The sequence below is a fragment of the Triticum urartu genome, chromosome 3 (genome assembly GCF_003073215.2).
Source record: "Triticum urartu cultivar G1812 chromosome 3, Tu2.1, whole genome shotgun sequence".
Classification (NCBI taxonomy): Eukaryota; Viridiplantae; Streptophyta; class Magnoliopsida; order Poales; family Poaceae; genus Triticum; species Triticum urartu.
Genome location: NC_053024.1, coordinates 696,813,127 through 696,828,525, shown reverse-complemented (window position 1 = coordinate 696,828,525; position 15,399 = coordinate 696,813,127).

Genomic DNA, 15,399 nt, shown 5'->3' with positions numbered 1-15,399 from the left:
TACACAACGTTTTCATGGTGTTTTTCCGGATGCTCCGGATCCGGTATGGGAGCATCACAGACCTAAGTATGAGTGGTTGCTCAATTTCCGTGTAATTTCCCCAACCTCTTATCTTCAAGTTATCGTGCATATGGTTTTACAGAAAATAACTGCGGCTAACTAAAACTTTCTCTTTGCTTAATGCAGATCCAAAACTTCCGGGCGCCATTGACTGCGGAACAGATCACTCGGAGCCTGGAGGCCTACTTAATGTGGCTTTTCAGCAAGGTGATGTTCACAGAGAACCATGTCACCACTATTAGCACGCTCTACATCCCTATGGCACTCGAGATAGCGAGCGCTCAGACGGCGGATCAGATCAGACAAAGGAGTTGGGGTTCGACGGTCTTAGCGGCTACATATCGAGGTATGTGCAACGGTTGCCAGCTTACATCGAGAAAGCCAGCCCTTCTTGGATGCCCTCTATTCCTACAACTATGGTCGTGGGAGAGGTTCTCTATAGGGCGACCAGATGTACGTGTTCGTGAGCCTATAGACGCCATGTTTGATGTTGATGGCATCGACATGCCTACTTTCGGTCTGTGTTGGACACGTCGCGAGGTATGCACCGTGTTATAGTTTAATGCAACTTTTTTCTGCACAAGAGATAGTTCGATGCTAGCGGCTACTAACTTTTGTTTTCTGCAGAGACGCTTTGCTAGTGATCAGACCAGGAAGGCATACACAACATTGAATGAGCAGTTCGATGCGTACATCGGGGTCATCTGGCAGCCCTACACGGAAGCAGCCATACAAGCGAGATACCCTGGTGGTCTGTCTGTGCTATGCACAAGGGACCGAGATTACTGGATGAGAAAATCAAAGATCATCTTCGATGTCTTCGTCGAGGAGATGGCACAACAGAGGGTTATGAGGCAATTTGGTCTTCTGCAGTTGGAGCTGCCTCCCCCTATAGAGAACCCGGTGCCAGCACACATCCACAGGTATTAACCAGTTTTTCAATATTGCATTATCTTTCATAGTACTCCATTCGAAGCTTTAGGTAATTGTTGAACACACACCACAATTTTAGGACGATAAGGAAGGGCATGACCAGGACAACTGCTGACTGGCTAGTTAGATTAGAGCCGTATGTTATAGAATGGGAGACAGCAAACACACATCTATGGCACGAGAATCACATTTTTGATCTTAATGAATTCAATCTCTATTTGCAGCGCTACATGACCGGAACACGGTTATGCATCGTTGAGCACTCCCACCCAGAGGAGATACCGGATCCTACACCGTCAGATATGTACCCGAGCTATGACACTTCGGATCTAGGCAGTACGCGGTAAGATATATTTTCTTTAAGTAATGTTGTCACATACTTTGACGTGCAAGAGACATACATTATTAATCGTCATGGAAATTTGCAGGCTACCTTGACACACGAACTCTACCAGGACGTGACCACCTTTGGACGATCACTGTCGTCTGGACCTCTTCTTCAGCACCGTCCAGTGCTACAGCCCTTCTTGGAACGAATTCAGAACAAGATACGGACTGTGTACGAGGCTATCACGTGCACCCGGAGAACCGACGTTGTTCAGCACCAGCACCAGCAGCCGCGTCACTCCATGCACCGACATCAACCACGTCCACGTCTAGCACATCAGTCGACAACCAGGCCACCCCGTCCTGACCAATCTGGCGGTTCAACGTGGCAGCAACCACATCACTATAGTCCCACCTCGAGCTTCGTGTTTTCTCCACGGCCACAGCAGCACGGTCCCTCGTCGAGCTTCGTGTTTTCTCCACAGCCACAGCAGCATGGTCCCTCGCCGAGCTTCGTGTTTGAGCCAGAGCAGCCGTCACAACCAGCAGGTAAGTGTCTTCATTTTTATTGTTTTCAATATTAATTGAGGCGACCTCATTCTTCATGACTAAACGTTCCATCATGCAGGAGCCTACGGATATCATGCGTCTATGTCAGCATCACATGATACGTGGGGGAGTGATCAACATTCCAAGGAGAACATACATGCTTAGATGTCGCAGCACACCCAGTGGATGAACATGTATTTGACTCCTCCACCAGGCCCCACACAGGATACACAGCATGACCAGGGAGTCTGAAATTCCTCCTCGTAACATTAGGCCACCTAATAGGTTGGGATGGTCGCCACTTCCAGATCCGCCTCCCCGCCAGGGCAGACGTCGTCACTGACGCTTCCATCTATCAGTAGAGACACGACCATCTACTTATGTATGAGACTTATGTCTATTCAATGTATGAGACAAATGACTATGTACTTATGTATGAGACATATGCCTACTCTATTTTAGTACTCTGTTATCCGAACTACAACATCATATTTAGATAGAACACAATGCTCGCAACAAGACAGTATAAACAACTAGATAGAACTACATCTGAATTAACGGTACGTATGACTAAACTTACAACATACATCATAAAAACTACATGAAGTCATCATCGTCATCCTCCGTCGATGCAGAACTCTTGCCCTTCGAGGATGCAGAACTCTTACCCTTGGACGATGCAGAACTCTTGCCCTTCGAGGATGCAGTACTCTTGCCCTTGGACGATGCAAAACTCTTGCTCTTTGACGATGCAGAACCCGAAAGCGGCAGCATGAAGATATCATCTTCGTCCTCGCTCTCCTCAGTCCATAAAAATGGATGCTTTTCTGCAGTCCTTCTGAAAGTTTCACTCTTCGGCTCCACTACCTTCTTCCACCTTGCATGCAACCTAAGAAGTTCTATACGTACCTCCTCATAGGTCCTTTCAGGCCACCCAGACATATGTAATTCATGAGCCAACTCATTCATTATGGTGTCACTACTGGTGAGTTCGTCCCATGGAACTATCCTATTGTCCATCCTGAAATCGGTAGCTAGCCTCAGAAGAGTCCTGCTCATCTCAGGGTGAAAACTACGATCGAAAGGATAATGGGACATCTCAACTACACTACGCTGGAATGCTTATCCTCCTCTGTCTGAAGGGGGTTTTATAGGTAGGGACGAGAAAATGGCGGGAAAGAATGACTGCGGTATGGCGGGAAACGATTGGCGGGAAACGGGTGGCAGAAAAGAGTTGGCGCGAACATATGGCGGGAAACGGGTGGCGGGAAAGAGTTGGCGCGAACATATGGCGGGAAACGGGTGGCGGGAAAGAGTTGGCGCGAACATATAGCGGGAAACGGGTGGCGGGAAAGAGTTGGCGCGAACATATGGCGGGAAACGGGTGGCGGGAAAGAGTTGGCGCGAACATATGGCGGGAAAATATTGCGGGGAAAGGATTGCGCGAAATACGTCATAGTTTATAAAAAAAAATCGGGGATCGTTCGGGACAAAAATGGTGGCATGCACCGGTCGGCCCACGTCAGGCCAATTAGTCCCTGTCGGCCCATAGCGGGCCAATTAGTCCCTGTCGGCCCACAGCAGGCCAATTAGTCTCTGTCGGTCCACTACTGGCCGAGTGGACCTGAACTGGTGGCCGACAAGCCAATCGGCTAGCAGCAAGCCGATAGGATCTCAGTCGGCCTGCTGTGGACCGACTAGGTCCACTCGGCCTGCTGCGGGCCGACGGTGTATTATTTTTGAAAATTATTTTTTGGGCGTAATATTTGTGCAAATTAATAAAAAAATGTATTATTTAAAAAATAGCCTCAATTATAGCAGCAACAAAGGCCACCATGGTCCGGTGTGCAGTGGCCTTTTTTGGATTCAAAAAATGCGCAATGATCAATGCATGGCTGGTCGGATAAAGTGTCTCCTTCACAACTTTTAAATTTGATACACATCGTAGGGAAGGGGGGTTGGTTTTGGATCTATGCACAACAAAATATAGCAAAGTTAGAATATATAAAATACTTAAGTTACTTGGGTTAGTTTGAATTACATATGCAAAGGTATGTGCGCTTACACAAAGTGCGCATAAACAAATCCCAAAAACAAGCAGAAAGATTGATTAGATAGATAAATGGTTGTACCTGCATGACATGAGAATAGAGTAGACATCATCACAAGAGCTACCAAGCATAGAGCTCTTGTGTTGCTCTTGGTAAGTCCCATAAGAAGTGGCTTGTTACTTATTTCTTGTACGTATGTTTGTTCTTGTAGTTTGTATTTTCTACATATGCCCTATGTGTTGGTGTTTATATAACCATGGCCAAACCATGAAGGGTCAGTCCCCCCCTTTCTATTTTTGGCTGGAGATAATTAGTATCTAAATAAACCATTGTATATCCTATGGATAAATTGCCATTAAACTTTTATTGAATTCTAACCTTAAAATATATTAGCATTCTGAAATGACATACATAGAAAACATTAAAATGTATCTTAGAGGTAAGAGCGGATCCAACCCAGCTGGCCATTCGGGCCCCCTCTGTATACTGTAGAAAGTGCTATAGTATTTTGCTTACAAAGGATTTGGGCCTCATGCCAAGCCCCCCCCCCCCCCCCCCCAACGCGGCCTGGGGCCTATATCAGCCACTGCTTCGAGGCAGCACAAATGGACTGCTATTTAATCCTAATGATTGGTGATTAGAATTAACTTGTGTTAAAAGTAATCTGAAAATACATTGTCTATAATCATTTGTTTCATGATATTGAGAACTTTTTAAATCTCTATCTTGAGATTTGAAAAATTGAAAATGATAAAACTAATTATTTATAGGAGAAGAGATACTATGAATAATATGTTTTTTAGGAGAACAAGTAGGGAAATTTATTTTTGTATTTCATAAAAGGGGTGTCATTATAGAAAAAGAGAAATATAAAAACTTAAATGACAAAATATTACTGCAACAACAACTGTAGCACATGCATATAAACGCATTATCAAAAAACTCAATACCTAGTATAGAAGTCAACTACACTTATTTCTCCTAGCCTAGTTAGTAATCCAATGCAAAACTTAGTAGTATGTTCTCAAATATGAATACAAATCATTACTAACTGGGAGAGTAACTCTCACAGTTGCATGGAAAATCCATCCTACCACTCGGAGGTAGTTACCCCATATGTCTTATATACTACCATGTGATACTATATATACTACTTTATCATTATAAATATGTTCATATATTATATATAACATATTTTAAAGTGAGTTACATGAAAAAATCGCAAGTTGGCTCATGGTTTTTATTATATTTATGAAATACATATATATTTGTACGTAAAAAAGAACATACTCAAAATATGATGCATACTACCTGAAAAGTAGTATATATAATACCTAAATATTCTTATATACTACATACTACACGTACATACTCTCCGTTTTGATAGATACCACGTATAACATACAAAACTGAAGTGGTGGTAGATAAAATTTGTCCTATATATATATATTTTGCATTCTAAAATATGTGTTTTGGCTTTCAAACAAACAATGTGCATTATAAAGCTTGTCTAATGACATGTCGATGAACCTTGTTTCATGGTAATCATGTCATTACAAAGTCATGTATGTGCATGAAATTCAACACATATTGAATTATAATTTATACCCCTTATATGCTCCACTAGGGCCCCCAGGACGCCCCCCAGGCACCTTTTTTAGCACCGGCGGGTAAAAAACGTCCCAGTTAGGCCCCCAAGACGCCGTTTTGCGCCGGATTTTGCAGAAGTTAGCGTCGGCACGCCCACCCCGCACCCAGCCCGCCGGGGGCAGCTGGGGACGCCGGCATTAGCTTTTTGCAGGCGCTGCCCCACTTGCCAGCCTCTCTCTCCCTCCTTTCTCTTCTCCAGGCCCACCCACATGCAGCACACTCCCTCTCTCCTCTCCACGCCCACACTCCCTCTCTCCCCGGCGACTTCTACTCTCCATGTACTACGGGCGGGCGAAGCCGGAGCTCGCCGTGCGTGGGCGGGGCGGGTGCTGGCCCTCGCCTCGCGAGGCGGGGCCGTGGCCGGAGCAGGCAAGGCCGGGACGGGCGAGGCCGAGTAAAAGGATCGATATAGTTGACTAGAGGGGGGGTGAATAGACAACTACACATTTTTAACTTTTCTTTACCAAATTAAACTTTGCATCAAAGTAGGTTGTCTAGATGTGCAACTAGGTGAACAACCTATATGATGCAATAACAACAAGCATACAAGCAAGCAAGAGAAGTAACACTAAAGAGCTTGCACAAGTAAAGGTGAGAGATAACCAAGAGTGGATCCGGTGAAGACGAGGATGTGTTACCGAAGTTCCTTCCTTTTGAGGGGAAGTACGTCTCCGTTAGAGAGGTGTGGAGGCACAATGCTTCCCAAGAAGCCACTAGGGCCACCGTATTCTCCTCACACCCTCACACCCTCACACAATGCGAGATGCCGTGATTCCACTATTGGTGCCCTTGAAGGTGGCAACCGGACCTTTACAAACAAGGTTGGGGCAATCTCCACAACTTAATCGGAGGCCCCCAACAATACCACGAAGCTTCACCATAATGGACTATGGCTCCGTGGTGACCTCAACCGTCTAGGGTGCTCAAACACCCAAGAGTAACAAGATCCGCTAGGGATGAGTGGGGGAATCGAAAATCCCTTGGTGGAAGTGTAGATCGGGGCCTTCTCAACCACTCCCGAGCAAATCAACAAGTTTGATTGGCTAGAGAGATAGATCAGGCGAAAATGGAGCTTGGAGCATTAATGGAGCTTGAGCATTAATGGAGCTTGAGGGGGAAGAGGTAGGTCAAAAGGGAAGAAGGGGACCCTCTTTTATAGTGGGGGCAACAATCCAACCGTTGCCCCACCAACCAGCCCCGCACAGGGCAGTAGTACCACTAAAGGGGGGCGGTACTACCGTTGAGCCAGCGGTACTGCCGCTCCAGCTAGTGGTACTGGCGCGCAGAGAAGAGCAGCAGGGATCTGGACCCAGCGCGGTACTACCGCGGTGGTAGGGCGGTACTACCGCTCCGAAACGGTACTACCGCCTCTACTGCCGCAACTAGTGCCGCAAAACCCGACCTATGGCTCCGTGGTGACCTCAACCGTCTAGGGTGCTCAAACACCCAAGAGTAACAAGATCCGCTAGGGATGAGTGGGGGAATCGAAAATCCCTTGGTGGAAGTGTAGATCGGGGCCTTCTCAACCACTCCCGAGCAAATCAACAAGTTTGATTGGCTAGAGAGATAGATCGGGCGAAAATGGAGCTTGGAGCATTAATGGAGCTTGAGCATTAATGGAGCTTGAGGGGGAAGAGGTAGGTCAAAAGGGAAGAAGGGGACCCCCTTTTATAGTGGGGGCAACAATCCAACCGTTGCCCCACCAACCAGCCCCGCACAGGGCGGTTAGTACCACTAAAGGGGGGCGGTACTACCGTTGAGCCAGCGGTACTGCCGCTCCAGCTAGTGGTACTGGCGCGCAGAGAAGAGCAGTAGGGATCTGGACCCAGCGCGGTACTACCGCGGTGGTAAGGGCGGTACTACCGCTCCGAAACGGTACTACCGCCTCTACTGCCGCAACTAGTGCCGCAAAACCCGACACGAGAAAAAGAGCCCTCGAGTCGAGGCGGTAGGAGCCAGACACCCCAGCGGTAGTACAGCTGCAGGGTCACCGGCGGTACTACCGCTGCGGAGCGGTACTACCGCCTGTGACCCTTCGGCGATACTACCGCTGGTAGTGCGGTACTACCGCTGGGACACAGACAAGAGAGAGAGAGAGAGAAGATCTCTCCGTCGAGGCTGAGGACGAGGCGGTGGTGCCAGGCAGGCTAGCGGTAGTACTGCTGTGGAGTCACCGGCGGTACTACAGCTGCGGAGCGGTACTGCCGCTTGTGACTCCTCAACGGTACTACCGCTGGGTTGTGCGGTACTACCGCTGGAACCCAGACAGGACACAGAAAGAGAAGAGGTCTCTCCAATGAAGTGAAAGAGCTCTGAGGGTGAGAAGCTGATGTGTACGTGTTGATTCCACCCAAGCAATACCCCAGCGGACCCCCTCTTGATAGTACGGTGCCCTCTACGCAACTAGTCCACCGAAAGAGAAACGAAAGAGCTACACCGTCTTGAATGACACTCCGAAGGGAAGAAAACGTCTCGTGCCAAGGATGAATCTGTGAACTACTCAAAGCACATGATTAGTCCGCAAACATGTTGTCATCAATCACCAAAACTACCTCGAGAGAGATATGCCTCAACAATCTCACCCTTTTTGGTGGATTGATGACAACTAGGGATTTGCACAAGGAAAAGATATAAAAGTAATAAAACTAAGAACTACAAAATATAGACGGGCTCCCCCTGAATGTGTGCACCTAGTTAGAGGAGCATTTGGAAAGCAAGACACACACATTCGGATCAACACTCCCCCTATATTTTATAGTCCAACAATTCTAAGCACATGATATATGAGAGAAGAGTATAAAACAGGGCAAGCATGCAACTCATAATATACTACAGTACTGAATAGACATAAGTAATAAGGTAGCGATAGGGAGCATATGTCTCACACCATATGTCTAGAACTTAGGTCTCACAGGCACCAAACCAAACCAAACAAAGACAACGAGAGAACACACAAGAAAACACAAGACGACACAAAGACACACTCGAAGCACGGCAACAACACAAATCCCTACACTCTCTCCCCCTTTGGCATCGAGACACCAAAAGGGCAAAGAGCGACGCTACGACTCCAGGTGATGGCAAGCTGAGGATCTCGAACATCACATCTCAGCATGATCGTCTGCATCTCCGTCGTTGGTCGGAAACTGCTCGGCGTCGGAGTCGATCCAAGGGCAATGCTGATGAATCCATTCCTCCTCTTCAGTGATATGTCCCTCAGAACCACTGGCAACTGTTGCTCCCAGGTGACGCATGAGCTCCTTGTGGCGCACCGTGGCATGCTTCTCCGCCACAAGAGTCATGTACTGACCATGAGACTCCATGCAGAAAAGCTTCTTCATCTTGCGTTTAAGCTTCTTCGCCCACGAAGGTTTTGCACTAGAGGTCCCAAAGTCCTCGTGATCATCAGTGGCAGCCCCACCCTCGGTCTCCATGGCAGCAGCAGCAGCAGACGGACCCCTGGGTTTAGGCGCTGGGGTGCCCCAATTGTCCTTCTTCCTCAGACGCTTGATCTCATGGGAAACCAAGTCTCCAGTTTCCAGCATCACTCTGGGATAGATATGTGCCCAGGCCCTCTCAATGAGCCTGATGATGAATGGACCATATATCGGGCACTTGCGCTCAGAAACGGCAGAGAGAAGTTCAGACCACATAACATGAGAAATATCCAGGCTCTCTCTAGTGTTTGCTTCCTTCTCATGCTGACAGAAAAGAAGCATGTCCACGAGATATGAGTGGACCATATCCAGATTCCCGATGCGAGGGGAGAGAGTCTCACGGAAGACACGATGAAGAATGTCCAGATACGGAGACAACTCATAGGTTTCCTTCTTAGTCACTGGGTGAACCTTCACAGTGCAGTAGGGCCAAAGGGCTTGCTTGTGAGTGGATGTAGTATTGCGGTGAGGGCGGAAACCTACTGAAGTCTCAAGCCCGCGATCTTCCACATCAAGTAACTCCATGAAGGCCTTCCACTTGACGAAAAGCAACTTGCCATTGGTCATCCAAGTCAGAGTCCTGTCGGCATCCGTTCCAAGATGAACGGTAGCAAAGAATTGAGCCACCAAATCTGCATCGAAATCCTTGTTGAACTGCATGATCCTGAGAATGTTCAGCTGAGTGCACATCTGAAGGGCTTCGCCAAAGTACTCAGGGTCCTTCTCCATGGCATCAGTGTCGATGGAGTGAACATCAACATAGAGATTCTTCTTGGCCTTGATCACATCAAAATAGATGGCAAACTGAAATCGGTTCCAGAATGGGCGGTTGACCAAAGTGGGATCTTGGTCCACCTCATAGGGATTACGGCGACGCCTTTCCCAATACTCCTTGGCAGTCATCTCAGTCACAGTCTTTCCTTTTGGCTTGTTGGCGGATCTCTTCGACTGCTGAGGTGGTGGAGGAGCACTTGCAGATGCACCTGCTGGTGGCGGTTGGGTGCTAGAGGAACCACCGGCTGGCTCAGAGGTGCGGTAGCGCTTTGACGTGCACGCCCGGGGTTGATACGGCGAGCTTGATGCTCAGGATGTTCATCACCTTGAGCCAAACACAAGAACACGCAAAACAACCAGAAAGAACGAGCATAAGCCAACAAACACAACAAAAGGATCAAGGTAAGGCAGGTACATGATGGAACTTGGCAGGCAGCGGTAGTACCGTGACATGCCCGCGGCAGTACCGCCCAAGCGGTAGTACCGCTCGAGGTCAAGCGGTAGTACCGCTCCAACGAGAGCGGTAGTACCGCTCGAGGCGGGGAAACAGCGGTTTCCTACTACCGTGGTCAGATCTGGCACTACCGGCCTACCAAATTCAAAAATATTCCTACCAAACTCTAATCTAGATAGTCTAGTTGCCTTCTCCAACCTACTCAAGCCTAGATTTAGCCAAAAATCTAGGGATGCAACCACCATTACCCCTAAGAAGCAAGATCTGAAAACGAGACAAAGGGAGAGAAGGAACGGGGGCAATACCCGCATCCATGGCAAGAGAACGAGGTGGGGATCGACTCCACCGAAGGAAATGGAGAGGGACGCCCCGGAGACGAAGATCCGCCGGAGCCCTCCCGCGGCGTGGCGAGGCTGGAGAGAGGAAGAGTAACGAGGGGGCAAAGTGAATGGGTATGGGGGAGAATAAACCTCCCCCTGCCCCGATATAACCCCCTGGTCCCGTCCCTCAGCGGTAGTACCGCGCTGGGGGGCGGTAGTACCGCTTATAAGCGGTAGTACCGCGCACCACCAGCGGTAGTACCGCCTAGCACGCCACGGCAACCAAACAACATGGCTTAGCTAAAAAAACAAAAAGGCAAGAAGGGAGAGCACACCAGCAAACGGCCAAGACACACCTCTTCAAGAGAGGGCGGTGGCCGAGGCCACCTATGTTTGAGTCAAGAGGTACGGCGCCGCGAAGATTTTAACCTTGGGCCCATGACCAAAACTCGTCTTTGAAACACAAGTACCATCAACAATGGCTAAAGTGAAAGACTTGATCAATTTATGCATAATGGGGGGAGGAAGAGTTCATTTAGAGAACAACACTCCCCCTATGTCCATGCCTACACCTAAACTAGACAACAAATTGAGCGTGGTGGGGTGTGCAAGGGTTCAAGCCACATTGCTCGAATCAATGATATTTAGCTCATGCCTTAACTCGCGAAATCTTGCTTCATCTAAGGGCTTCGTGAAAATATCTGCAAGGTTATCATGAGTGTTGACATAGTTGAGCTCGATCTCTCCTCGCCTAATGTGATCCCGGATGAAGTGATACCGAATCTCAATATGCTTCGTCTTCAAGTGTTGCACCGGGTTCAGAGAGATCATGATGTCACTTTCATTGTCACACCAAAGAGGCACTTTGTCACAAGTGACACCGTAATCCTTTAAAGTTTGCCTCATCCATAGGAGTTGTGCACAACAACTACCGGCTGCTACATACTCCGCTTTGGTGGACGAGAGAGACACACAACTTTGCTTTTTGGAAGACCAACTTACCAAAGAGCAACCAAGGAATTGGCACCCTTCGGAAGTGGACTTCCTATCCACTTCGTCTCCCACCCAATCGGAATCCAAGAACCCTACAAGCTTGAAGTTTGATCCTCTTGGGTACCATAAGCCAAAGTTTGGGGTATGAGCCAAATATCGAAAGATTCGTTTGACCGCCACATAGTGACTTTCCTTAGGTGCGGCTTGAAACCGTGCACAAATTCCCACACTCAACATGATATCCGGTCTAGATGCACAAAGGTAAAGCAAGGATCCAATCATGGAGCGATATACCTTTTGATCCACCACTTTACCATTGGGATCTATGTCAAGTTGGCACTTGGTGGGCATTGGAGTGGAAGCCGTCTTGACGTCACTTAGCTTGAATCTCTTGAGCATGTCTTGAGTGTATTTGGCTTGGTTGATGAAGGTTCCTTCTCTTCTTTGCTTCACTTCGAACCCTAGAAAGAACTTCAACTCTCCCATGGAAGACATCTCGAACTTTGAGGTCATGAGAGCGGCAAATTCCTCATTGAAACTTTGTTAGGTGAACCAAAGATAATATCATCAACATATAATTGGCACACAAACAACTCCTTTTGACCTTCTTAGTAAAAAGAGTGGGGTCGATTACACCAACTTCAAAACCACGGTCTTGTAACAACTCGGTAAGGTGGTCATACCAGGCACGTGGGGCTTGTTTAAGACCATAGAGTGCCTTATCGAGTTGATACACATGATCGGGAAAGTAGGGATCCTCAAACCCCGGGGGTTGCTTGACGTAAACCAATTCATTAATAGGACCATTCAGAAAAGCACTCTTCACATCCATTTGTTGTAACTTAAAGTTATGATGTGAAGCATATGCAATCAACATGCGAATGGATTCAAGACGAGCAACGGGAGCAAAGGTTTCACCGTAATCGATACCCTCGACTTGGGAGTAGCCTTGTGCTACCAAATGAGCCTTGTTGCGAATGGTAATCCCATGGGCATCTTGCTTGTTCTTAAATATCCACTTGGTTCCAATGCATTGTGATTCCCCGTCGGTCTTGGCACCAATCTCCACACTTTGTTGCGCTCGAAGTTGTTGAGTTCTTCATGCATGGCATTGAGCCAATCCGGATCTTCTAGCGCCTCATAGACCTTGTGGGGTTCGACACAAGAGACAAACGCGTGATGCTCACAATAGTTTGCTAATTGTCTACGAGTGCTTACCCCCTTTCTTAAGCTTCCAAGCACATTCGTCATGAGATGATCCTTGGTGGAGAGCTTGGAAGCAACCTTGGCGGCACGACGCTCCAAATCCTCCTCGGGGGTGAGACGAGGAGTGATCACTTGATTATCTTGAGCGTTGTTCTTGAACTTGCTCGGAGGAGAGAACTTGACCTTGGGCATCACTTGATGTGTCAACACTGTCTTGAGCATGATCTTGCCCTTGGTCATGTTCTTGAGGACGAGGGCCTTCATGTTGTTCTTCGGAAGCGTGTGGGCCTTGGGTTGGTGATGGCTCCACTTGAGTGGAGCATTGTCCTTCTCCTTAGGCCACAAGGGATTCCTCAATGGGTAGGATAAAACCAACACCCATTCTTCTTATGGCTTGAGGAGGAATTTCATCACCTACATCACAAGTGCCACTTTGCTCCACTTGGGAGCCGTTATTCTCATCAAACTCCATGTTACATGTCTCCTCAATAAGTCCCGTGGATTTATTGAGGACATGGTAAGCATGAGAGTTTGTAGCATAACCAACAAATATGCCCTCATAAGCTCTAGCCTCAAATTTAGACAACCGAACACCTTTCTTGAGAATGAAACACTTACACCCGAACACCCGAAAGTACTTGAGGTTGGGCTTGTTACCGGTGAGTATCTCATATGGAGTCTTGTTCAAGCCCTTGCGGAGGTAGAGCCGATTGGATGCATGACACGCGGTGTTGATGGCTTCGGCCCAAAAGTTGTACGGAGGCTTGAACTCCGCCATCATGGTCCTTGCCACATCCATCAACGTCCGGTTCTTCCTCTCCGCAACACCGTTTTGTTGAGGGGTGTAAGGTGCGGAATATTGATGCTTGATCCCCTCATCACTAAGAAACTCATCCAAGGTGTAGTTCTTGAACTCGGTGGCGTTGTCACTTCTTATTGTCAAGATCTTTGCATTGTGTTGACGTTGTGCTTCATTTGAAAATTCAATGACGGTTTGTTGGGTCTCGCTCTTCCTCTTGAAGAAATACACCCACGTGTATCTTGAGTAGTCATCCACAATCACCAAGCAATACTTCCTACCTCCAAGACTATCGAAGGATGGAGGCCCAAAGAGATCCATGTGAAGGAGCTCCAAAGGCCTCTTTGAGTAAATGATAGTCGTGGGAGGGTGAGCCTTCTCATGTAGCTTTCCTTCGATACAAGAACTGCAAGCACGATCTTTAGCAAAACTAACATTCGTTAGTCCACGGACATGGTCCCCCTTGAGAAGACTTTGCAAAGATCTCATATTGACATGGGCTAGATGGCGATACCAAAGCCACCCCACATCAACTTTAGCCATTAGGCATGTCGCGGTCTTAGTGGGTCGCTCCGAAAAGTTAATCACATATAGACCGTTCTCGACATGCCCAACAAAGGCTACTTTAAGAGTCTTGCTCCACAAGAGGGCCACGGTATCGATATCAAAGAAAGTGTCAAAGCCCATGATTGCAAGTTGACGAACGGAAAGTAAATTGTATGCAAGGGACTCAACAAGTATGACCTTCTCGATCGTGAGATCATGAGAGATGACCATCTTGCCAAGTCCCAATACCTTAGAGGATTAGGCGTCACCCCACTCGACATTGGTGGGCATAGATGGAATCTTGTGCACATCCACCACCAAGTCCTTGCTTCCGGTCATATGATTTGTAGCTCCGCTATCGAGCAACCATGATCCCCCACCGGAAGCAAACACCTACAAGAGATTAATGCTTGGTTTTAGGTACCCATTTTGTAATGGGTCCTTTGATGTTAGTAACAAGGGTCTTTGGAACCCAAATAGACCATTCAATGTATTCATGAGGAGAACCAACGAATTTGGCATAGACATGCCCATCACTAGCACGGCATAACACATATGAAGGATTAAAGTCGCCGGCTTTGATGCGAGGAGTGGCATTGCCCTTTTTGACAACGCCACCCTTCTCATTGTTCTTCTTCTTCTCCTCGGAGGCACTCTCTCCCTCCTTCACAAAGGTTTGCATGAGAGGATGAGGTCGTTTGGTCTTGTCATTCTTCTTCTTGTTCTTGAAGTCGGGCACGTACCCAACCCCTTCCTTGGCCACAACTCCCTTTTGGTTGATCAAGAGGTCGTTGAGGTTCTTCCTGCTTTGTATGCAAGTTGCAAGACCTCTCTCAAGTTGCCCCTTTAGCTTAGCGTTCTCCTCAACGAGATGCACATGCTCACAACACGGGTTAGTAGCATTTGCATTATCAATTAACATCATACGAGGAAAAGTGGCTTTTTCCTTGGTTAGCTTTACTTGAAGTTGATCATGAGACTCTTTGAGGCTAGCATGAGCACCCTTCAAGACCTTGTGAGCCTTGTCAAGTAGATCAAACTCCTCTTTGAGTCTAGCAAGATCAACCTCAAGTTCGGCCTTCTCGGAGTTTAGCACATGAGAAACAATGAGGACATGATCATAATCATTCTTTAACTTAGCATGATCAACATTGTGTGACTCCTCAAGAGCCAAACGAAGACCACACTCTTCCTCAAGAGCATTGGAAAGATCCAAAATCTCATCGGCATAGTCACGACTATGCTCTTCCATCTTAGTGATGGTGTCTTCGTGAGCCTCGATCATGTCATTGGCTTCACC